The sequence below is a fragment of the Moschus berezovskii genome, chromosome 4 (genome assembly GCF_049115385.1).
Source record: "Moschus berezovskii isolate FMDL1 chromosome 4, NW_MosBer_1.0, whole genome shotgun sequence".
Taxonomy (NCBI): Eukaryota; Metazoa; Chordata; class Mammalia; order Artiodactyla; family Moschidae; genus Moschus; species Moschus berezovskii.
Genome location: NC_142463.1, coordinates 27,317,448 through 27,343,335, shown reverse-complemented (window position 1 = coordinate 27,343,335; position 25,888 = coordinate 27,317,448). Strand labels below are relative to the sequence as shown.

Sequence of the window (25,888 nt, the reverse complement as noted above, 5' to 3'; positions counted from 1 at the left end):
CGCAGGCAAACAGAGGTCCTCCCGCCGCTCTCCCGTGGGGCCCCTGCAGGGAGTAGCCTTAGCGACCCCCGCTGGGGGGCCCCGCCCCTCCCCTCCCCTCCCCGCCAGCCCGCGGGGACTTCACCCCTCCCCCGGCGCGAGAGGGGCCCCGCCCCCTCCTCGCGGGCTAACGAGTGTCCTCGCGCGCTCGCCCCTTCACACAGCGTGAGTGTGAGTGAGCCATCCTCCCTCCTCGGCCCGCTCACCATTGTTTCCCGTCTCCACCACAAGCCCCTGAATGTAGCCCTTCTCCCACTGGTGTTTACTACCTCCCGCCCCGGTTTAACCAGTGCCCTGGGGTCCCTAGAACGAAAGGAAGGGGCACCCCCGAACCCTTTCCTCCGCGCCTCCTACCCAGGGTGTTCTGTGCGTTTGCTCCCTACCCCCGCCCGGGTCAGGACTCCATTCAATGCTCTGCCCCTCTCTCCCCTCCCCCCTCCCCTGGCTCCCTCTCTCCCTCGGCCCCCTCCCCTCAGCGGGTCCTCCTCTTTCTCTCCCCCTTTCTCCTCCCCCTCCCCATCCCTTCCCCCCCACAATGCAGTTCGCGGCGCGGCGGACATGGCGGTGGAGCCCTGAGCTCGTCGTGTCCTGGCCTCCAGCGGCGGCGGCGGTGACGGCGGCAGCGGGAGGCGGAGGGGGAGCGGGAGCCACTGAGATGAGGAGGCGCCGCGCGCGCCTGTAGCTCGCGGGCCTCGCAGGTACGGAGGTTCCGGCCACGGCATAGCGCCCGGCGCCCGAGGGGGTGTGCTCGAGGCAGGCCGGGCGGCCCCCTCTTCGCCCTCAGGTGCCGCCCCTCGCAGGTGTCGCGGTCCCGGCCCGAGCGCGTATCAGCCGCCCTCTTGGGGCCTGACACTTCTTTCTTTGCTGGATTGGGCGTCGGGTGTCCCAGGGGAAGGCGGAGATGAGGGAGGTAGGGGCGGCGGCCTGGGCTTCTTGAGCGGGGCACCGGGGCGCTTTGGGACCGAACTCCACGGTGAGGTTGGGGCTCTCGTCCCCGAGTCGAAATCTGTAGACCCAGGCGGCGGATTTTGAGTTAACTGGATAGGAGTCAATATTCTCTGGGGTCCAGTAGGATTCCCTGTTCTGTGTGCCTTTTCTTTCACCCTGGCTTTGATATAGACTACGTATATAACTTATAGACACACACACGCATATAATACATAATAAATATTTATTCCGGGATCGCCCTTGTCGGGAGGAGAGAAGGCAGAGGTGTCTGTGAAGATTTCGTTTCTTGCTCGCCCGCCTTCTCTCTCCCCCGCCCCCCAGTCGAATGGTGGTAATGAACGCTTTTGACGTGGGAAACTGTGAGATTCGTATTTGTAAACAGACAGCACTCGCCGAGTGTGTTGTACGCCTCCGCGAGAGGTTTCAGGTCCTTTTGGTATCCGGATTGCAAAAGAATGAGATATTTAGACGTGAAAGAAAGACCTCATCGGGATTTCAAGTCGTATGTGGATGCGATGAATTACTGTTATGTTAACAACATTGATTACATTCTTTTTAGATGATCAACTTTTTAATCCGATGAATTTTGTACCTTGCGCGAGGTCTTAGTTTCGGTGTACCATGTTTTTTTCTTTTTGATATATTTTTAATACAAAAGTAGTTCCTTACACATTTGACGTTCTGCTCCCTTTGTGATCTTCTTAGTGTCCAGAAATGCAACTCGAATTTTGTATTGTTGGTATGCATTTAGTAATTAGCTGGAATGGATCAGGTTACCTTTTGTTTCCAAAGATCGGCGCCCACCCCCCACCCCCACCACAAGTCTTGTAGTCCCGAAATGTGTAACCCAAAATGTGTAACACTGGGTGAAACAGAACATACCCTGTTTCTGTTGAAAACTATTAGTTATTAAAATTGGGTAGTCCCAGCTGGATATGATAATTTAGAGAGAATGCTATATCAGGATGGTGAATTGTGGGATAGTTTTTTTTTATTTTATTTTTTTTTGGTTACTATCAGTCAGCATGTTCTGTATGTGAGTAAAATGTACGCTGAAATTTTCTTTAGGCTCAGAGCCCTTGTATATATGTCTCCTTAAAAATTGTTGCACTACACTACATCCTAGTATTGATTAGTCACAACTTGTAACATTATGAAATATTGATTCATTTAGAAAACTGCTTAAGACAATGAATTTACTAGTATCTAGTGTACTATGATCCTTTCATAAACAAATTTTAGAGTGCATCTTAAAAACCGTATACTTTGGGGTAGATAATAATTTTGTTTTAGGCTTTAAAAAGATGATATTTAATGAAAAAAAAACTTCCTTGAAATAATGCAGAAAAGGAAGTGAAAAATTATTAACATTTAATGTTTTAAGTCTAGCATAATCTAAATACAAAAAAGAAATTAAAATGTGTTCTTTGCCCTAGGTTGTTAGTAACAGGTAAACCAAGAAGATGTTATGCACATAACTTTAGTTCAGTATTGTAAATCGCTTATAACATTACATGTAATTTTAATTAATGTAACTGGAACAGAACAATGTCTACATTATAATTTTAGACCTTTTTAAATAAAAATTTATATTTGTAATTATAAATGTCTCTGATTAATAAAAAGCTGTTTAAAGAGAATATTTTTTAGTTTTGAGTAGAGTCAGTTTAGTAAGAGTAATTGGAGAACTTTTTGACCTCAAAGTTAACCTTGACATGCATGATAAGCAGGATTAATTATGTTGTATTCTTTATATAATGTCAAATCAGGATCTTTGGGTAGGAAAGGTTATGAATTTTATTTCTGCAGAAAGTTTCTGGTGTCAGAAAAGCTATAAATAAGACTTACCTATGAATGCTTATGTCAGTTATTTTTATCCTTTTTTTAAAAAAAAGACCATTTTGATAAAACAAATTCAGTGAGATGTGTTACTTCCTAATGTAAGGTGCAAATGGTTGAATTAAGTTGTTACTGGAGATAGAAATAAGTTCTAAAAAAGAACAATTCTAGAAAGACTAACAGGTAAGGGGAAGGGATACTGTAGTAAAGCAGGATATGTAGATTTTTTCTCTTCTTAATATTCGAGGAATTAAGATTGCTTTTGCTGAACTAAGTAAAGTAGAATTTTTTTACACTAAACTAAGTTTATACCTGTTTTATTTCAGGCATTGTGCTAGACATGTCCATGTATTTTTTTCATTTGTTCAATGTAACACCCCTATGAAACCTGTTTTATAAATTAGGAATCTCTGACTCAGATGTTGGTTAATTTCCTTAAGATCATAGAGTTAGAAAGATTGAAAGCAGCTCTGTGTACTCTTCTTATTGCATACACTATGTTGCTTCTCAGATGTATCAAGTGTTCTAGTTTTATAGGAGAAACTGCCCGAGTTTGCTCATTCATTCATCATTTAATCATCAAACATTTGTGTTTGTACTTTATGCTAGACATTGCTACATTTTAGAGGTATAAACTTATTGAAGATAGTCTCTTGCTTCAGGGAATTCAGTCATATAATCTGTTCAGTCACTCAGTCATGTCTGATTCTTTGCGACCCCATGGACTGCAGCACACCAGGCTTCCCTGTCGATCACAGCTCCTGGAGCTTGCTCAAACTCATGTCCATCAAGTCGGTGATGCCATCCAACCATCTCGTCCTCTGTCGTCCCCTTCTCCTGCCTTCACTCTTTCCCGGCATCAGGGTCTTTTCTAATGAGTCAGTTCTTTCCATCAGATGGCCAAAGTATTGGAGTTTCAGCATCAGTCCTTCCAATGAACATTCAGGACTGATTTCCTTCAGCTTTGATCTCCTTGCTGTCCAAGGGACTCTCAAGAGTCTTCTCCAACACCTTAGTTCAAAAGCATCAATTCTTCGGCACTCAACTTTCTTTATAGTCCAACTCTCACATCTATACATGACTACTGGAAAAACAGCTTTAACTATATGGATATTTGCTGGCAAAGTAATGTCTCTGCTTTTTAATATGCTGTCTAGGTTGGTCATAGCTTTTCTTCCAAGGAGCAAGCGTCTTTTAATTTCATGGCTGCAGTCTCCATCTGCAGTGATTTTGGAGCCCCCCCAAATAAAGTCTGTCACTGTTTCCACTGTTTCCCCACCTATTTGCCATGAAGTGATGGGACCCGGTGACATGATCTTTGTTTTTTGGATATTGGGTTTTAAGCCAGCTTTTTCACTCTCCTATTTCATTTCCATCAAGAGGCTCTTTAGCTCCTCTTAGCTTTCTGCCTTAAGGGTGGTATCATCTGCATATCTGAATTTTTTGATATTTCTCCCGGCAATCTTGATTCTAGCTTGTGCTTCAAACAGCCTGGCATTTTGCTTGATGTACTCTCCATAAAAAGTAAATAAGCTGGGTGACAATACTACAACCTTGACATACTCATTTCCTAATTTTGAACCAGTCTGGTGTTCCATGTCTGGTTCTAACTGTTGCTTCTTGACCTGCATACAGATTTCTCAAGAGGCAGACACACAATAGTCTGGTAGTTTTAAATGGGTATTTGATTTACAATGATAATAAGTAACTTACTGCATAGTTCAGTTCAGTCGCTCAGTCGTGTTCGACTCTTTGCGACCCCATGAATCACAGCACGCCAGGCCTCCCTGTCCATCACCAACTCCCGGAGTTCACTCAAACTCATGTCCATCCAGCCATCTCATTCTCTGTCGTCCCCATCTCCTCCTGCCCCCAATCCCTCCCAGCATCAGTCTTTTCCAGTGAGTCAGCTCGTCGCATGAGGTGGCCAAAGTATTGCAGTTTCAGCTTTAGCATCAGTCCTTCCAATGAACACCCAGGATTGATCTCCTTTAGAATGGACTGGTTGGATCTCCTCACAGTCCAAGGGACTCTCAAGAGTCTTCTCCAGCACCACAGTTCAAAAGCATCAATTCTTCGGCGATCAGCTTTCTTCACAGTCCAACTCTCACATCCATACATGACCACTGGAAAAACCATAGCCTTGACTAGATGGACCTTTGTTGGCAAAGGAATGTCTCTGCTTTTTAATATACTATCTAGGTTGGTCATAACTTTCCTTCCAAAGAGTAAGCGTCTTTTAAATTCATGGCTACAATCAGCATCCGCAGTGATTTTGGAGCCCAAAAAATAAAGTCTGACACTGTTTCCACTGTTTCCCCATCTATTTCCCATGAAGTGGTGGGACCAGATGCTATGATCTTAGTTTTCTGAATGTTGAGCTTCAAGCCAACCTTTTCACTCTCCTCTTTCACTTTCATCAAGAGGCTTTTTAGTTCCTCTTCACTTTCTGCCATAAGGGTAGTGTCATCTGCATATCTGAGGTTATTGATATTTCTCCTGGCAATCTTGATTCCAGCTTGTGCTTCTTCCAGCTGCATAGTTATTATTTGTTAATTTCTTTCCAAAGATCCTAGACTATTAACTCAGTCCTCACAACAGCTTATAAATTATCAGCATTTATAGATGAGGAAAGTAGCTGCAGAAAGACTAAATAGCTTGGATAAGATCTCAGAGCTAGTTTGCTGCTGAGCCAGGAATTGAACTCTGGGTGTCTGAGTCTAGAGTTAGAGCTCTTAACCACTATGCTATGTTGCACCTCAAGCTTAGGTTGTCAAAATTTAGTATGCAGAGAGTGTTAAATTCAAAATAGTCGCATAGGTTGTTAAAAACTATCTTCTAAGAACGTAGAGTATGAATTATGCATGACAATGAAATTTAATTGCATTTTGTTAGTCTTAGCTGTACATTGTAGTTTAAATAATTTAATTATCATTAAAATTGATTGGTCATTAACTAAGGTCAATCTTGTGCTGAGTGTTAGTTTAGGTCAGTGATATTCAAGCTATGTGTGGGGAATCTTTTTGGGGTTTCTGAGTCATAATTGTTTTCATAGTAATGTTAAGAAGTAATGTTCATTTTCTCACCTGGAATGTAGAATGATAGATACATGTGAAAACATTATTGCTTTGATGGCTGTTGGAATGTGTAATTGTGTATTTTTTTTGTGCTTTTGCTTTGAGATACAATTTTCAGTACAGTAAAACTCACCCTTTTAAAGCATGCAGTTCGGGGACTTCCCTAATAGTCTAGCGGTTAAGATTTCATGCTTCCAATGCAGGAAACATGGGTTTGATTCCTAGTTGGGGAACTAAGATCCTGCATTTCACGAGGTGTGGCCAAAAAAAAAAAGCATGAGGTTTTCAGTGTATGTTCATAAGGTTATGTAACCATCACCATTATTTAATTCCAGAACATTTTCATCTTCCTCCAAGAAACCCTGTGCCCTTTAGCAATCACCCTGCATCCCCCCCTTCTCCCCAAACTTTTGGCAACCACTGAAGTGCTTTTCTGTCTTTGGAATTGCCTACTTTGGACATTTTATGTAAGTAGAATCATATAACATGTGGCTTTTTGTGCCTGGTTTCTTTCACTGAAGCATAATGTTTTCAAGGTTCATCCATAATATATCGTGTATTAGCACTTCATTCCTTTTTATGGTTGAATAATACTACATTGTATGGAATGTACTGTATGGAGATACCACATTTTGTTTATCCATCCATTATTTGATAGACATTTGGGTTTTTTCCACTTTTTGGCTGTTACAAATCCTGTTACTTTGAACATTCATGTATAAGTTTTTGTGTGGATGTATGTTTTCATTTCTCTTGGATGTATACCCAGGAGTGGAATTGCTGAGGGTTTTGATACATTTATGTTTAACTTTATGGAGGACCTGCCGAACTATATTCCCGAGAGGCTTCACTATTTTATATTTTCACTAGTAATATATGAGGGTTCTAATTTCTACCCATCCTCACCAACACTTGTTATTGTCCATCTTTTAAGTTATAGCTATCTAACTGGTGAAGTGGTATCTCATTGTGGTTTTAATTTGCAGTTCTTCAAAAACAAGACCAGGAGCTGACTGTGGCTCAGATCATGAACTCTTTATTGCCAAATTCAGACTTAAATTGAAGAAAGTAGGGAAAAACACTAGACCATTCAGATATGACCTCAATCAAATCCCTTTTGATTATACAGTGGAAGTGAGAAATAGATTTAAGGGTCTAGATCTGATAGATAGAGTGCCTGATGAACTCTGGACGGAGGTTCGTGACATTGTACAAGAGACAGGGACCAAGACCATCCCCATGGAAAAGAAATGCAAAAAAGCAAAATGGCTGTCTGAAGAGGCCTTACAAATAGCTGTGAAAAGAAGAGAAGCAGACAGCAAAGGAGAAAAGGAAAGATATAAGCATCTGAATGCAGAGTTCCAAAGAATAGCAAGGAGAGATAAGAAAGCCTTCCTCAGTTATCAGTGCAAAGAAATAGATGAAAACAACAGAATGGGAAAGACAAGAGATCTCTTTAAGAAAATTAGAGATTCCAAGGGAATATTTCATGCAAAGATGGGCTCGATAAAGGACAGAAATGGTATGGATCTAACAGAAGCAGAAGATATTAAGAAGAGGTGGCAAGAATACACAGAAGAACTGTACAAAAAAGATCTTCACGACCAAGATAGTCACGATAACGTGATCACTGACCAGAGCCAGACATCTTGGAATGTGAAGTCAAGTGGGCCTTAGAAAGCATCACTACAAACAAAGCTAGTGGAGATGATGGAATTCCAGTGGAGCTATTTCAGATCTTGAGAGATGATGCTGTGAAAGTGCTGCACTCAATATGCCAGCAAATTTGGAAAACTCAGCAGTGGCCACAGGACTGGAAAAGGTCAGTCTTCATTCCAATCCCAAAGAAAGGCAATGCCAAAGAGTGCTCAAACTACCACACAATTGCACTCATCTCACACGCTAGTAAAGTCATGCTCAAAATTCTCCAAGCCAGGCTTCAGCAATATGTGAACCGTGAACTCCCAGATGTTCAAGCAGGTTTTAGAAAAGGCAGAGGCACCAGAGATCAAATTGCCAACATCCGCTGGATCATGGAGAAAGCAAGAGAGTTCCAGAAAACCGTCTATTTCTGCTTCATTGACTATGCCAAAGCCTTTGACTGTGTGGATCACAATATACTGTGGAAAATTCTGAAAGAGATGGGAATCCAAGACCACCTGACCTGCCTCTTGAGAAACCTGTATGCAGGTCAGGAAGCAACAGTTAGAACTGGACATGGAACAGCAGACTGGTTCCAAATAGGAAAAGGAGTATGTCAAGGCTGTATATTGTCACCTTGCTTATTTAACTTATATGCAGAGTACATCATGAGGAATGCTGGGCTGGAAGAAGCACAAGCTGGAATCAAGATTGCTGGGAGAAATATCAATAATCTCAGATATGCAGATGACACCACCCTTATGGCAGAAAGTGAAGAGGAACTCAAAAGCCTCTTGATGAAAGTGAAAGAGGAGAGTGAGAAGGTTGGCTTGAAGCTCAACATTCAGAAAACAAAGATCATGGCATCTGGTCCCATCACTTCAAATGGGAAATAGATGGAAAAACAGTGGAAACAGTGTCAGACTTTATTTTTCTAGGCTCCAAAATCACTACAGATGCTGATTGCAGCCATGAAATTAAAAGACGCTTACTCCTTGGAAGGAAAGTTATGACCAACCTTGATAGTATACTAAAAAGCAGAGACATCACTTTGCCAACAAAGGTCCGTCTAGTCAAGGCTATGGTTTTTCCCATGGTCATGTATGGATGTGAGAGTTGGACTGTGAAGAAAGCTGATCGCCGAAGAATTGATGCTTTTGAACTGTGGTGCTGGAGAAGACTCTTGAGAGTCCCTTATACTGCAAGGAGATCCAACCAGTCCATCCTAAAGGAGATCAATCCTGGGTGTTCGTTGGAAGGACTGATGCTGAAGCTGAAACTGCAATACTTTGGCCACCTCATGCGACGAGTTGACTCACTGGAAAAGACTCTGATGCTGGGAAAGGTTGGGGGTGGAAGGAGAAGGGGACGATGGAGAATGAGATGGCTGGATGGCATCACCGACTCTGTGGACATGAGTTTGAGTGAACTCCGGGAGTTGGTGATGGACAGGGAGGCCTGGCGTGCTGTGATTCATGGGGTCACGGAGAGTTGTACACAACTGAGCGACTGAACTGAACTGAATGACTAATGATGTTAGCATCCCTTCATATGTCTGTTGGCTTTTTGTGTATTTTATTGGGAGAAATGTCTATTTAAATTCTTTGCTTATTTAAAAAATTGGATTATTTGCCTTATTGTTATAAGAGTTCTTTATATATTCTGGATATTAGATCCTTGTTAGATAAATGATATGCAGAAATGCTCTCCCCTTTTGTGAATTGTCTGTTCATTTTCTTTTTCAAATATAAGAATTGTTGCAAAATATGCATAAAAGTTACCATTTTAATCATTATTAAGTGTATATTCAGTGATATTAGGTACATTCACAGTATTGCACAAATCATCACCACCATCCATGTTCAGAACTTTTTCCTTTTTCCTGTTCTGTGCCCACTAAGCAATAACTGCTCATTCCCTCCTCCCCTCAACCCCTAGCAGCCATCATTCTACTTTCTGTTTCTGTGACTTTGACTGCTGTATGTAATTAGAATCATATAATATTTGTTCTTTTGTGACTTGTTTACTTCATTTAGCACAGTGTCTTCAAGGTTCTTCTATGCTCTAGTATGTGTTGGAATTTCCTTCCTTTTTAAGGCTGAATAATATTCTGTTGTATTTATGTATATATCATATTTTGTTTTTCCAGTCATCTGTTGATAGACACTTTGGTTGCTTCTGCCATTTGGCTTTTGTGAATAATGCTGCTGTGAATATGGGCATATCTGTTTGAGTCCCTGCTTTCTGTTCTTTGGAAATATACCTAGAAGTGGAATTGCTGGATCATGTGGTAAATCTTTGTTTAATTTTTTGAGGAATTGCCATTTTGTTCATTTTCTGGAGTGTGTTTTTTCAAGCACCCAAGTTTTAGGTTTTGATAAAGTTATATTTATTTTTTCTTGTGCTTCTGGAGTCATATCTAAGATAAGCCAAGATTATAAAAGTTTACACCTATGTTTTCTTCTGACAGTGTAATGTAAAATGTAATGCTTTTACATTTAGTTCTTTGACCCATTTTTAGATAATTTTTATATGTGCTGTGAGGTAGAGGTCCAACTTCATTCTTTTTCATGCGGCTGTCCAGTTGTCCCAGCATCATTTATTGGCAAGAGTGTTATTTCCCTTGTTGAATGGTCTTGGCATCATTGTTGAAATCAATTGACCATAAATGTCTCTGTTTATTTCTGGGTTCTCAATTGATTCTGGGGTCTCCATTGATTTGTATGTCTGTGCTTATGCCAGTACCACCCATCCAGTCTTGATTACTATAGCTTTGTAGAAAGTTTGAAGTTGGAAAATTGAAGTTGAAGTTGTGAGTTCTCCAACTTTACTTTTCTTTTTCAGTATTGTTTTGGCTGTTCTTAGTCCTTTGCGTTTCCATGTGAATTTTAGGATCTGTTTGTCAGAATATTCTTCAAAATTTTGAAGAATACCTTGTATTTCTTTTGTTAAATTTATTCCTGAGTATTCTTTTTGAAGCAATTGTAAATTGAATTTTGGACTCTTCATTGGTAGTGTATAGAAGTACAGTTGATTTTTGTATGTTTATCTTGGATAGCACCTTTGCTAGGCTAATTTATTAGCTCTAATTACTTTTTTGTAGATTCCTTAGGACTTTATATTTGAGATCATGTCATCATCAAATATAGATCGCTTTACTTCTTCCTTTCCATTCTGGATGTCTTTTATTTCTTTTTCTTGCCTAATTGCCCTGGCTAGTACAGTATTGAATAGAAGTGAAGACAGTAGGGAATTTCCTGGCGGTCCAGTAGATAGGACTTGGTGATTTCACTTCCACAGTCCAGGTTTAACCCCCGATTGGGGAATTAAGATCCCACAAGCTTCACAGCCTAAATAAATAAATAACATTAAAACAAAGTAAAGACAACGGACATTCTTGTCTTGTTTCTGTTCTTAAAGGAGAAAACATTTAGTCCTTCACCGTTAAGTGTGATGTCACATGTGGTTTTTCTGTCAGATTGACGAGAGTTTCTTTCCATTCCTAATTTGTTGAGTTTTTTTTAATTGTAAAAGGACATTAGATTTTATCCAATCCTTTTTTTTGTGTGTCAGTTGAAACAACTGTGAGGTTTTTGTCCTTTATTAATATGGTGCATTACATTGATTGGTTTTCATATTGAACCAAACTTGTATTCCTAGGTTAGGATACACTTTATCCTTTAACCTTTCATTGCTGGATTTGGTTTGCTAAAATTTGTTGAGGATTTTGCATCTATTTTCATGAGCGACATTGGTGTATAGTTTTGTAATTTCTGGATTTGGTACTAGGGTAATACTGGCCTTATAGAATGTTAATAGTGTATTCTTGTATTTTAAAAATTTCTCAGTTTTAATATCTAATGATGTAAATATCAATAGCTAAATACACAAAAACAAAAATCCTTTGGATTCTTGGTAATTTTTTGAAGTATAAATGCACCTGAGGTCAAAAAGTTTGAGAACTGCTGGTTTAGGCTAAAGACATACCTTAGTGCCCAAACAATGAACCAAAAAATATGTCTCTTCTTTCTTGTCATAAACCAGTGTCATAAACTTGTGTCATTTTACTCAAGTCATACACTCAAAGTGTCTCAATAAATAAAGTGAAAACACTACCAGACTATGTTAACGTTACAGATGTGAAAAGATAAATTAATGGGCATATAAGACATATATATGTTAGCTAATGCTGTATCTTCAAAACAAATCTTTTTTTTTAAACTGAAAAATTTGTAAGAGCTGCAGGACTTTTATAGCCACTTATGGTATTGTTACGAGTGTCTTGTATTCTGTCATACAGGTAAAAAATGGCTAGTTTGTGTTTATAACTTGTATTTACGCTTTCTGTGATAGTACCAGTTTTAAACCAGTGATTCTCACTGTATGAGAGGTACACTTCCTTAGGAAGTGCTTTGGAAGGTCTTTTAAACCACTCACAGCTAGCCTATCCTATCCCCCATTCTTGTGTTCCTCTTTACTTCTACTGGACATGTATTCTATTTCTTGGATGTGTTAGGAAAAAAACTGGGAACCATTATTCTAAATCCTCTAAGGAGATGTGTAGCTTGTTTTCCTCACACCTGCTTCCTTAAAGCCAGAAAACCAGACCCATCTTTTTCTAATAAGTGTCTGTTTATTCTTCTATCCTCTTCTACAGCTTCTCTTCTTTTAAGACTGGTACCCTCATGACTGTTTCTTACCTAACTTTGTCATTTCAATCTAGGAACTTCTATGTTACTCCCCTGTATTCACTGATACCTTGGTATAATTCTTCATATCCTATCAGGCAGTTGGAAGCGTAACATTGAAGGTTACCTAACATCTTAAGTTTATCTTTCCTTAATTTCTGTATTCCAGTGGTATTCAACTTTCTTTGATATGGCTACTCATATGGTTCAGAAATGGTTCTACTTTTGACCAGAATCTCCTTAATATCTGTATACATCTTTCTCACTTCTTTAGTTTTCTCATCTATCCCTAATCTTTTTGTATAACCTCTTTTTGAGTTTTATCCCTCCCCCTCACCAGTATCATCACTGTTGTGTTCTCTTCAGTTCAGTTCAGTCGCTCAGTCGTGTCTGACTTTGCGACCACATGGACTGCAACATGCCAGGCTTCCCTGTCCATCACCAACTCCCGGAGCTTACTCAGACTCGTGTCTATCGAGTCAGTGATGCCATCCAGTACCCTATTGAAATATTCATTCTGTTAATCCCCTACCCAGAATGAATTTAAATATCTGCAAATTGTATGAACTAGTAGACTGGTGTTTTATATATGTAGTTAGGCCTTTAACCCAGTCTGGCAGTGTTTCAGTCAGGTTTCTTTCCTGTTTCTCACTTTGGGTATTGTTTTTCTCTGATCGTAAGTCCTCTACTGCCCTCTGCCTTTCTCAGTTAGTGCTGGCCTTCTGTTTCATAGAACAGTGTTATAACACTTACTTTCCCCACAGTTCTTTCAGATGCTAATAGGTTGTCCTGGCAAAAAATGTTTTTTGGTCAAATAAATCTGGAAAATGTTGCAAATTAGATCTTTCTCTTAGAGACTTACAGTGCTTATTACCATACCAAAGCATCTTCTGGGAAGAAATCCATTTACCTTCAACACAGCTTTTCCCTCTCCACAATCCCACCAAAATTGCTTGTAATAAGATCCTAAATAACCTCCTAATACTTTTAATAATAATTGGTAGCTACTTTTACTTACTTTAGTAGCATCTCTTTTTCCTCTCATCTCTGTCTTCCTCTTCTGCAGAAGTTAATCTGAAGCAGAAATTGTGCCACTCTTTTGCTTATAATCTATGGCTTCTCTTTGCTAAAGTCTAAACTTGACTCGGTATGTAAATATGTGTACTAATTTACATTCCCAGTTCATCTCCTGTATTCATCATTATGCATGCTATTTTGCATGCTAAAAACTTGTTAAAATTTTATAAATGTATTTTGTCTAGTATATACAGATCTTATTCCTTCTTACTCCCTTTCTCAAGTGAAAAATTCTTTCACAGCTCAATTACCTCTGTGATGAACACTTTTTCTTAGTCTCTTTCCTCAGGGTTTCCTTAACATATGTCATGTAATATTGTCATTATTTGTTTATATGACTGTCTCCTCTTTTATACATGAGACTATTCTCTTTGTATTCCCAGCTTTTAACTGAACACCTTCTGTGTTAATGTTGACTATCTTTGTTAAAACACATTCCATGTTTATATTTGTTTATCTGAACAAGTGGCGGCCCATCTACATAATTTGCAGGACATACTGAGAAATAAAAATGCAAAGTCCCTAGTTCAGAAGGCAGGAAAAAGTGCTGTTGAAGTTACTAAAACATAAAGTTTTTTTCTTTCTTCTTTGATCTTTCTCTTAGCTTGTCATATTTACTTTTTAATGTCATTCTAAATAAAGAACAATTTAAACTGTTGAATTATTAATATTAAGCATGAATTTTATTATTCATCTTTATATTGTGCAATGACAGTTTTAAATGCAAACATATGATTATTTAACTCTTATGTGAAATTGATGGTATTCCATAGCTTATACATGTATATTTCATTCTTACCAGAACAGGAAAAACACTGTGTAAAACTTACTTAACTGTTTTTATTTAGTTTCTTATACTTGCACATTCTACCAACAGTCTCTACCTTTGATTTGGCAGAACTGAAAGGTCAAGGACCTGTGGCTTCTTCCTCTGTCTTTCCCTTTCCTTCTGTTGTCATTTTTATCATAAGTGGTTAGTTAATACAGGGAAGTGAGAGTTGAACTGTGAAAAAAGCTGATCGCTGAAGAATTGATACTTTTGAACTGTGGTGCTGGAGAAGACTCTTGAGAGTCCCTTGGACTGCAAGGAGATCCAACCAGTCCATCCTAAAGGAAATCAGTCCTGGGTGTTCATTGGAAGGACTGATGCTGAAGCTGAAACTCCAATACTTTGGCCACCTCATGCGAAGAGTTGACTTACTGGAAAAGACTCTGATGCTGGGAGGGATTGGGGGCAGGAGGAGAAGGGGATGATGGAGAATGAGATGGCTGGATGGCATCACCGACCCGGTGGACATGAGTTTGGGTGAACTCTGGGAGTTGGTGATGGACAGGGAGGCTGTCCCTGCTGATGCTGCGATTCATGGGGTCGCAAAGAGTTGGACACGACTGAGCAACTGAACTGAACATGAGTAAGAAAAGATATGATACACTTTTTGGTAATTCATGTTTCTTAGAATCGATGGCCTTTCCTCTGTGAAGAAAGTTATATTTTAATGGAAAATGTGACTTCTTGGGCTGTTAACTACCGTTGCTTACCTAGTTGTAGACAACATGCTTACTTTATATCCCTTTGAGTTTTGCTAAATTCTCACACATCATGAATCCACTGAATGTTCACAGGGCATCGCCAAAGCTGTAAGAACAAAGTAGAAAGGAATGGCAGATAGACATTTTGCATGTATCTCTTTTGCTCCTTTGCCCGTTCGTTTGTCTCATTAGACTTCACTGCTGCTGCTAAGTCACTTCAGTCGTGTCCGACTCTGTGCGGCCCCATAGACGGCAGCCAACGGGCTCCACTGTCCCTGGGATTCTCCAGGCAAGAACACTGGAGTGGGTTGCCATTTCCTGCTCCAGTGCATGAAAGTGAAAAGTGAAAGTGAAGTCGCTCAGTTGTGTCGGACTCATCGCGACCCCATGGACTGCAGCCTACCAGGCTCCTCCATCCATGGGATTTTCCAGGCAAGAGTACTGGAGTGGGTTGCCATTGCCTTCTCCGATTAGACTTCACTACGAAACACAGGTTCAAAGATAAAGTTATTAAGAATATCAAGTTGATGATAGGAGAGCTTTAAATCAAGCATAGTGTCTTTCTGAGTATGGAGCCCTGTATAACTGCACAGATCACATGATCATGAAATTAGCCCGGAACAAAAGGACACTGGAGGAAAATAGTAACATGCATGGAGACAAAGAGATTGGCTTATTTCACCTTGTACTAATGTGATAAGCCCTGTTGCTACTACTTTATTTTGAGGTATTCTGAGGGTTGTGATCCTTATTGCCTTGAAATTAGGTGTAGCCTTGTGGCAGGTTTTTTTTTTGCAAATGAAATATGAACGAAGGCAACCTAGTGCTATTCCTTCTCCCTCTGTTTTGCTAATATGGGAGGTAAGATAAGATTAAAGCAGCTTGGTATGCTGAACCAGTGCATCAAGGACAGTTGCCTTAGAGAGTTACCTTAATTCCAAAAGGATTTTGCATGAGTTGTTAAATCAGTTTATGTTATGATAAGCGTTAGTTGTAGGAGTTGTTATCACAGCATAACCTGGCCCATTCCAAGCAGTATGGATGTGAAGTTTCAAAATGAGTGTGGTGTTAGAAACACAAGCTTTGGAGGGCCAGCACAGTTATATATATCACAGTTTTTGAATCTATGGGACAAGCTAAGTCTCCTCAGCAAACAACACTTAAAAAGTGTTTTTACATTATTATACGTGGATACCCAGGAGCTGCTTGATACTGGAGGAATGAGGAACTTTCTGATGTATCTAGCATCACAGAACTCTTCCTGTAGATAGAGCTTATTCTTGATTATTTGTTAATAAGGAAGAAGAGGAAAGGCTGGCTTGGATAATTAGGGAATCCAGATGATCTCCATATCTCAGGGGAAAAAACTCAAAAAAGAATTGGTGACCTCAGGCTATTTTAATCAACAAATTGCTAGTGAAAAGAAGGGTGACCTCAGCTTCTTTGACCAGTGGCCAAAAAAGCTTACCTAGATGAACATAGAAGGAAAAGACTTGAGTAATCTAGAAAACCTAGCTAATGGGGATTTAGATGAGGATTTAGGTAATTTAGAAATCCCATTTATTTATAAACGGAATTTTCGAGAAGGGGGTGTGGTTCTCCATGCCTTTGATCATAAAATCTCTGTCAGTTGATTTACCCATACAAAAAGTTATGCTTTTTTAACCTTTAGCTATTTTAGAGTTGATTAATGTTTAAAAATTGAGCTTTGTGATACTTTCAGTTCAGTTCAGTCGCTCAGTCGTGTCCGACTCTTTGCGACCCCATGAATCACAGCACACCAGGCCTTCGTGTCCATCACCAACTCCCGGAGTTCACTCAAACTCATGTCCATCGAGTGGGTGATGCCCTCCAGCCATCTCATTCTCTGTCATCCCCTTCTCCTCCCGCCCCCAATCCCTCCCAGCATCAGAGTCTTTTCCAGTGAGTCAACTTGTTGCATGAGGTGGCCAAAGTATTGGAGTTTCAGCTTCAGCATCAGTCCTTCCAATGAACACCCAGGATTGATCTCCTTTAGAATGGACTGGTTGGATCTCCTTGCAGTCCAAGGGACTCTCAAGAGTCTTCTCCAGCACCACAGTTCAAAAGCATCAATTCTTCAGTGATCAGCTTTCTTCACAGTCCAACTCTCACATCCATACATAACCACTGGAAAAACCATAGCCTTAAGCTAAATACACATTGTTTTGACTTTTTGAGTTAAATTTTTTTTTAATTGTGGTAAAGGATCAAAGTGAAAATGACTCAGTTGTGTCCGAATCTTTGTGACCCCATGGACTATACAGTCCGTGGAATTCTCCAGGCCAGAATACTGGAGTGGGTAGCCTTTCCCTTCTCCAGGGGATCTTCCCAACCCAGGGTTCAAGCCCAGGTCTCTTGCACTGCAGTCGGATTCTTTACCAACTGAGCCACAAGGGAAGCCCAAGAATACTGTAGTGAGTAGCTTATCCCTTCTCCAGGGGATCTTCCTGACCCAGGAATCAAAACGGGGTCTCCTGCATTGTAGGTGGATTCTTTACCAACTGAACTATCAGGGAAGCCATAACGTGGTAAAGGATATATAACATTAAGTTCACTGTTTAACCTTTTTAAGCGTACAACTCAGTGACATTGGTACATTCATGATGTTGTGTAACCATCACCACTATTTATTTCCAGAGTTTTTTTTTAATCATCCCAGAGTGGCACCCCACTCCAGTACTCTTGCCTGGAAAATCCCATGGATGGAGGAGCCTGGTAGGCTGCAGTCCATGGGGTCGCTAAGAGTCGGAGATGACTGAGAGACTTCACTTTCCCTTTTCACTTTCATGCACTGGAGAAGGAAATGGCAACCCACTCCAGTGTTCTTGCCTGGAGAATCCCAGGGACGGGGTAGCCTGGTGAGCTTCCGTCTGTGGGGCCGCACAGAGTCGGACACGACTGAAGCGACTTAGCAGTAGCAGTAGCAGTTGCAGTAGAGACTCTACCTGTTAAACAATGACTCCCTATTGACCACACCCCCAGCCCCTGATAACTTCTGTTCTACTTTCTGTTCCTATGAATTTACTAATTCTCAATCTTATACAATTGGAATCATGCAATGTCTGTCCTTTTGTAAGTGACTTATTTAGCATGATGTCCTCAAGGTTGTTCTTCCATGTTGTAGCATGTGTCAGAATTTGCTTCCTTTAAATGCTGAGAAATATTCCATTGTATGTATATATCACATTTTGTGTATCCATTCTTCTGTTAATAGATGCTTGGTTGCTTCTGCCTTTTGGCTGTTGTGAATAATATTGGAGTGAACGTGATGTTCAAATATCTGAGTCCCTACTTTCAGTTCTTTTGAATATATGCCTACGAATAGAATTGCTGGATCATATGGCAATTCCATGTTTAAGTTTTTGAGGAACTTCCAACTGTTTTCTGCATCAGCTGCATCATTTTAGTTCCACCAGCAGCTGCATGAGAATTCCCACTTGTTTTTGTTTTTGCTTTTGTTGCCTTTGCTTTTGGTATCAAATCCAAAAAAATCACTGCCAAGGATGGATGTCAAGGATGAAGGTTTAAATTTTGATGAAGTCCAGTTTATCTGTTTTTTTCTTTTGTCCGTGCTTTTGATGTCATATTTAGAAAATGTTGCTAAACTATGAAGATTTATAGTTTCTATGTGGCTATATGTATGTGTATGTTTGTGTAACTTAGTGTATAAGGTATAGTTTTAGTATGGGTGTTAAATTTAGATCTTTGTTCTTTTGTTTTTGTTTTTATCCTTCCATTGTTTACTTCTGAAAACACAAGTATATATATTCTCTTTCTTACAAAAAATTAGTTTACAATGCATGCCTGTGTATATTACTTTTTTTTCATTTAACAGTGCTTTTTCACTGTTGCTCCATAGCAGAATAGAGATTTCCTCATTTTGTTTTAAATCTGTATGGTTCTATATTTTGTTTTATGATAGTTTTTCTGTAATTTTTCAAGTGACTCAAATGGTCATTTATGTTCTTTCCCTGTCTGCTCTTTTTACATTTAGTGTCTTGTCTTATTTGATCCATTTAGAAATAATTTTTTAACTGGCAGAAAGTCAGGAACCAGCTTCATTTCCTTTGAACAGATGTATTCAGTTTTCCATCACCATTTGTCCTTACCCCTTTTCAATACTATTAGCGTTGTCAAGTTGAATGACCATGTGTGTAATGATTTATTTATTGGCTCTGTTCCATTGTATGTCTTTCTTATGCTATTACCAGACTGTTTTGGTTATTATAGCTTTGTGTAGTAAGTTTTGAAGTAATAGTGTTACTCTTCCAACTTATTTTTCTTTTTTCAGGTTGTTTTGCCTATTTAGAGTCCTTTGAAATTACATATGACTTTTCGGATGGGTTTTTCTGTTTCTGCAAAAAATTCTATTGTCGTTTTGATAATGACTGCATTGAATCTGTAGATCACTTTGGGTAGTATTGGCATCTTAACAGTATGGTTAACAATGTAAGTCATTGGCATTAACATAAGTGATGGAAACAAATGGTTGAGTGCACAGTGGGCTGCAGTTTGTATTTTCCACGTCTCCAGCTTTTGGCAGCTCTGGGGACTCGACCTTAATTTTGTGACCCCATGGACTGTAGCCCACCAGACTTCTCTGTTCATGGAATTTTCCAGGCAAGAGTACTGGAGTGGGTTGCCATTTCCTTCTCCAGGGGATCTTCCCAACCCAGGGATCGAACCCAGGTCTCCCGCATTGCAAGCAGACACTTTACTATCTGAGCCACCAAAGGGTGGAATATGTAATTCTTCTAAAGTGAATGATAAACATTGTAAAATGTGTGTTTTCCAATCTTCTGCTCCCTTGGGCTGTAGGACACGTGAACTTAGACTTTTCTTTCTTCTTTCTGACTCCTTAGTTACCATAGATAATGATCAGAGTTAGAAAAGAGAAGAGCAAGAAAGAGGTAGGCAGGGAAGGTAGACTGGAAGGAATCTATGAACCTGGGATGTCACTGCATTTAAGTGTTTAATTTCTTTCAGTAATGTTTTGTAGTTTTCAGTATATTAATTTTTTTGCCTCCTTGGTTAAATTTATTCTTAGATATTTATTATTTTTGATGCTATTGTAAGTGGAATTGTTTTTTAAATTTCCTTTATGGATTGTTCATTGCTATTGTATAGCATTCTTTGTGTGTTTATTCTATATCCTGCAACGTACTGAATTTGCTTATTAGCTCTGATTTTGTGTGTATTTTAGGATTATTTTATGATAGCATCTACAAACAGAGATGATTTTACTTCTTCTTTCCCAGTTTGGATTTCTTTTATTTCTTTTACTTGCCTAAGTGCTCTGGCTGGAACTTCTAGTACCTTGTTAAATAGAAGTGACAAAGCAGATGTTTTTTCTGGATCTTGGGGGGAAATTTTTAAAATCTTTCACAGGGTATGATGTCAGCTGTGTGTGTTTTGTTTTTATTTAGGGTTTTTTTTTGTTGTTGCTAGCTGGCCTTTTCCATGTTGAGGAAGTTCCTTTCTATTAACTAGTTCATCGTGAAAAAGTGCTGGATTTTGTTAAATGCTTCCTTCTGCATCAGTTGAGATGATCATGTAATTTTTCTTTTCCTTCAGTCTATTAATGTGGCTTATCACATTGATTGATATTTCATACGTTCAATCACCCTTACATTCCGAAGATAAATCTTACTTGGTTTTATTTGGTCATGGTGTATAACCCTTTTAATATGCTGCTAAATTTGGTTTGCTGGTATTTCATTGATGATATTTTGCACGTGTGTTCATAAAATCAGAGTAACATCGGCCTCATAGAATCAGTTAGGAAGTGTTCCCTCCTTTGCAGTTTTTTGGAAGTATGAGAAGGATTGATGTTAATATTTTACATATTGAATAGACTTCAGTGGTGTAGCCTTCTGATTCTGAGTTTTTTTGTTGAGGGATTTTTGATTATTTATTCAATCTACTTGTTATAGGTGTATTCTGGTTTTATATTTGTTCTTGACCCAGTTTTGGTAATTTGTGTGTTGGTAGGAATTTGTCATCCCATCTACCTTATCCAGTTTGTTGATGTATAATTGTTCATAGAATTATTTTATAGTCCTTATTTTTTAAAATTATATTAAATATCCTTTTGTTTTCATTTGAAAATTTATTGTAAAATAATACATTGTTTTTAAAAAATACATTGTTTTCATTTGTCTTGAAGTATTTTCTAATTGTCCTTGTGATTTCTTCTTTCACTCATTGGTTGGTTGAACCCATTGTTTAACTTCACATATTTGTGAATTTTCCAGTTTTTTCCTGTTACTAATTTGATTTCTAATTTCAGTCTGTTGTGATAAAGATAATTTGTATAATTTCAGTCTTCTTAAATTTATTAAGACTTGTTTTGTGGCCTAACAAAATAGTCTATCCTTGAGTATATTCCTTGTGTACTTGAGAGGACTGTGTATTCTGCTGATGTTGTGTTGAGTCATCTGGATCTATCTGTTAGGTCTCATTGTACAGTGTTATTTAAGTCCTCTGTTTCCTTAGGTTTTCTGTCTGGTTGCTCTAACCATAGATATCTTCCCTATAGCTCAGACAGTAAAGAATCTGTCTGCAATGCAGGAGACCTGGGTTTGATCTCTGGGTTGGGAAGATCCTCTGGAGAAGGGGATGGCAATCCACTCCAGTATTCTTGCCGGGAGAATCCCATGGACAGAGGAGCCTGGCGGGCTACAGTCCATGGAGTCACAAAGAGTCGGAGACGACTGAGTTACTAACACTACTACTACTGCTCTAACCATTATTGAAAGATAGAGATATTAAAGTCTCCAATTAATGTATTTACTCATTTAATTGAAGTATAGTTGATTTACAATATTGTTAATTTTTGCTATACAACAAAGTGACTCAGTTGTATATATGTGTGTGTATATATACACACATACACACATTCTTTTTAATATTCTTTTCCATTGTGTTTTATCCCAGAATATTGAATATAGTTCCCTGTACTATACAGTGAAAGCTTGTTTTCTCTCTACTCTAAATGTAATAGTTTGCATCTATTAACCCCACACTTCCAGTCCATCCCCTCATACACAGTCTCTTCTCCCTTGGCAACCACAAGTCTGTTCTCTGTGTCTTTGTGTCTGCTTCTGCTTCATAGTTAGGTTCATTTGTGTTATATTTTAGATTGTACACACACACACACATATATATATATGTAAGTGATATCATACAATATTTGTCTTTTTCTGACTTCCTTCATGTAGTATGATAATCTTTAGTTGCAGCCATGCTGCTGTAAATGGCATTATTTATTCTGTTCTTATGACTGAACAGTATTCCATTATATATATGTACTACATCTTTAAAAATTTTTTTTTATTGGAGTATAGTTGATTTACAATGTTTTATCAATGTCAGGTGTACAGCAAAGTGAATCAGTTTTACATATACATATATCCACTCTTTTTTTAAGATTCTTTTCCGATATAAGTTGTTACAGAGTATTGAGTAGAGTTCCTTGTGCTATACAGCAGGTTCTTATTAGCTCTATGTTTTATATATTCACCAGACTTCCCCTGGTGGCTCAGAGGTTAAAGTGTCTACCTGCAATGCGGGAGACCCGGGTTCAATCCCTGGGTTGGGAAGATCCCCTGGAGAAGGAAATGGCAACCCACTCCAGTACTCTTGCCTGGAGATTCCCATGGACGGAGGAGCCTGGTAGGGTACAGTCCACGGGGTCACAAAGAGTCGGACACGACTGAGCAACTTCACTTTCATTTTATATGTAGTACTATGTATATGTCAGTCCCAATTTCCCAATTTATCCCTCCTCTCCCTCCCCCCATCCCCAGGTAATCATAAGTTTATTTTCTATGTTTGTAATTCTGCTTCTGTTTTTTAAATAAGTTCATTTGTACCCTCCCTTTTTGTTTAGATTTCAGATATAAGTGATATCATATAATGTTTGATTTTCTGTGTCTGACTTGCTTCACACAGTATGACAATCTCTGGGCTGCAGATGGAATCAGTTCAGTTCATTCACTCAGTTGTATCTGACTCTGCGACCCCATGAACTGCAGCACACCAGGCCTCTCTGTCCATCACCAACTCCTGGAGTCTACTCAAGCACATGTCCATTGAGTTGGTGATGCCATCCCACCATCTCATCCTCTGTCATCCCCTGTTCCTCCCACCTTCATTCTTTCCCAGCATCAGGATCTTTTCAAATGAGTTAGTTCTTCACATCAGGTGGCCAAAGTATTGGAGTTTCAGCTGCAGCATCAGTCCTTCCAGTGAATATTCAGGATTGATATCCTTTAGGATGGACTGGTTGGATCTCCTTGCAGTCCAAGGGACTCTCGAGAATCTTCTCCAACACCACAGTTCACAAGCATCAGTTCTTCAGTGCTCAGCGTTCTTTGTAGTCCAAGTCTCACATCCATTCATGACTACTGGAAAAACCATAGCTTTGACCAGACGGACCTTTGTTGGCAAAGTAATGTCTCTGCTTTTTAATATGCTGTCTAGGTTGGTCATAACTTTTCTTCCAAGGAGCAGGCATCTTTTAATTTCATGGCTGCAGTCACCATCTGCAGTGATTTTTGGAGCCAAAGGAAATAAAGTCTGACACTGTTTCTACTGTTTCCCCATTTATTTGCCATGAAGTGATGGGACCAGATACCATGATCTTAGTTTTTTGAATGTTGAATTTTAAGCCAAATTTTTCACTCTCCTCTCTTACTTTCATCAAGAGACTCTTCAGTTCTTCATTTTCTGCCATAAGGATGGTGTTATTTGCATATCTGAGGTTATTGATACTTCTCCTGGCAATCTTGATTCCAGCTTGTGATTCATCCAGCATGGTATTTCTCATGATGTACTCTGCATGTTAAGTTAAATAAGCAGGGTGACAATATACAGCCTTAACATACTTCTTTCCCAATTTAGAACCAGTCTGTTGTTCCATGTCAAGTTCTAACTGTTGCAAATGGCATAATGCTGTTCTTTTTAATGGCAAATTAATATTCCCTTGCATGTATGTACCACTCTTCATCCATTCATCTGTCGATGGTCATTTAGGTTGTTTCCATGCCTTGACTATGGTAAATAGTGCTGCTGTGAAGATACGAATGCGTGTTTCTTTTGAATTATAGCTTTGTCTAGATATATGCCCTGAAGTGGGATTGCCGGATCTTATGGTAGCTCTTTTACAATTTTAAATAGCACAACTGGAATTCTGTTACCTCCACTAGCTTTGTTCATAGTAATGCTTTCTAAGGCCCACCTGACTTCACACTCCAGGATGTCCATCACTTGGTGAATGACCACACCACCATGGTTACCTGGGTCGTTAAGACCTATTTTGTATTGTTATTCTGTGTATTCTTGCCACCTCTTCTTAACCTCTCCTGCTTCTGTTAGGTCCTTCCTGTTTCTGTCCTTTTATGGTGCCCATCCTTGCATGAAATGTTCTCTTGATAGCTCCAGTTTTCTTGAAGAGATCTCGAGTCTTTCCCGTTCTATTGTTTTCTTCTATGTCTTTGCATTGTTCACTTAAAATGGCTTTCTTATCTCTCCTTGCTATTCTCTGGAACTCTGTGTTCAGTTGAGTATGTTCAAACTGCCATACAGTTCAGCTCATTTCACATGCTAGCAAGGCCATGTTCAAAATCCTTCAAGCTAGGCTTCAGCAGTATGGAAACTGAGAACTTGGAGATGTTCAAGCTGGATTTATTTAGAGAAGGTAGAGGAACCAGAGATCAAATTGCCAACATTTGTTGGATCATGGAGAAAGCAAGGGAATTCCAGAAAAATATTTGCTTCATTGTGTGAATCACAACAAACTGTGGAAAATTATTAAAGAGATAGGAGTACCAGACCACCTTACTTGTCTCCTGAGAAATCTATGTGCAGGTCAAGAAGCAACAATTAGGACTGGACATGGAACAACAGACCTGGTTCAAAATTGGGGAAGGATTACGACAAGGCTATATATTGTTACCCTGCTTATTTAACTTATATGCAGAGTACATCATGTGAAATACCATGCTGGATGAATCACAAGCTGGAATCACGATTGCTGGGAGAAATATCAACAACCTCAGATATGCAGATGATGCCACTTTAATGGCAGAAAGTGAAGAAGAGCTAAAGAGCCTCTTGATGAGGGAGAAAGAGAGTGAAAAAGCTAGGTTGAAATTCAGCATAAAAAAGCCAAGATCATGGCAATAGGTCCCATCACATCATGGCAAATAGAAGGGGAAAAAGTGAAAGCAGAGACAGATTTTATTTTCTTGGATGCCAAAGTCACTGCAGCAGCCATGAAATTAAAAGACATTTGATCCTTGGAAGGAAAGTTATGACAGACCTAGACAGTAAACTGAAAAGCAGAGACAACACTTTGCTGACAAAGGTCCTTATAGTTAAAGCTGTGGTTTTCTAGTAGTCATGTATGGATGTGAGAGTTGGACTGTAAAGAAGGCTGAATGCCAAAGAATTGATTTTTGAATCAATTTTTGAATTGATTTTTTTGAATTGTAGTGCTGGAGAAGATTCTTAAGAGTCCCTTGGACAGCAAGGAGATCAAACCAGTCAATCCTAAAGGAAATCAACCCTGAATATTCACTGGACAGACTGATGCTGAAATACCAATACTTTGGCCACCTGATGGGAAGAGCTGACTCACTGGAAAAGACTCTGATGCTAGGAAAGATTGAAGAGAAAAGGAGGAGGGGGCAGCAGGGGATGAGAAGGCTAGATAGCATCACTGATTCAGTGGACATGAGTTTGAATAAACTTTGGGAGATGGTGGAGGACAGAGGAGCCTGGTGTGCTACAGTCCATTTGGTTGGACACAACTTAGTGACTGAACAACAACAATAGACGGTAGCTCTATTTTTGGTTTCTGCTGTTTTCCATAGTGGTTGCACCAGCTTGTATTCCCATCAACAGTGTAGGAGGGTTCCCTCTTGTCTTCACCCTCTCCAGCATTTGTTATTTGTAGACTTTTTGATGATGGCCATTCTGACTGGTGTGAGGTGGTACCTCATTATAGTTTTGATTTACATTTCT

At 39.4% G+C, this 25,888-nt stretch overlaps 1 protein-coding gene across 9 annotated transcripts in view; it reads left to right on the top strand.

Annotated features, from left to right (window-relative positions):
* Positions 1–588: 588 nt before the first annotated feature.
* The window catches only part of TUT4 (terminal uridylyl transferase 4), a 162,073-nt gene continuing 136,773 nt past the window's right edge, over positions 589–25,888 (top strand). For all 9 annotated transcript variants that reach the window (XM_088835298.1, XM_088835297.1, XM_088835300.1 and 6 more), the window contains exon 1: positions 589–737. The gene's annotated coding sequence lies outside the window, so the exon portion shown is untranslated. The remainder of the gene's footprint in view (positions 738–25,888) is intronic.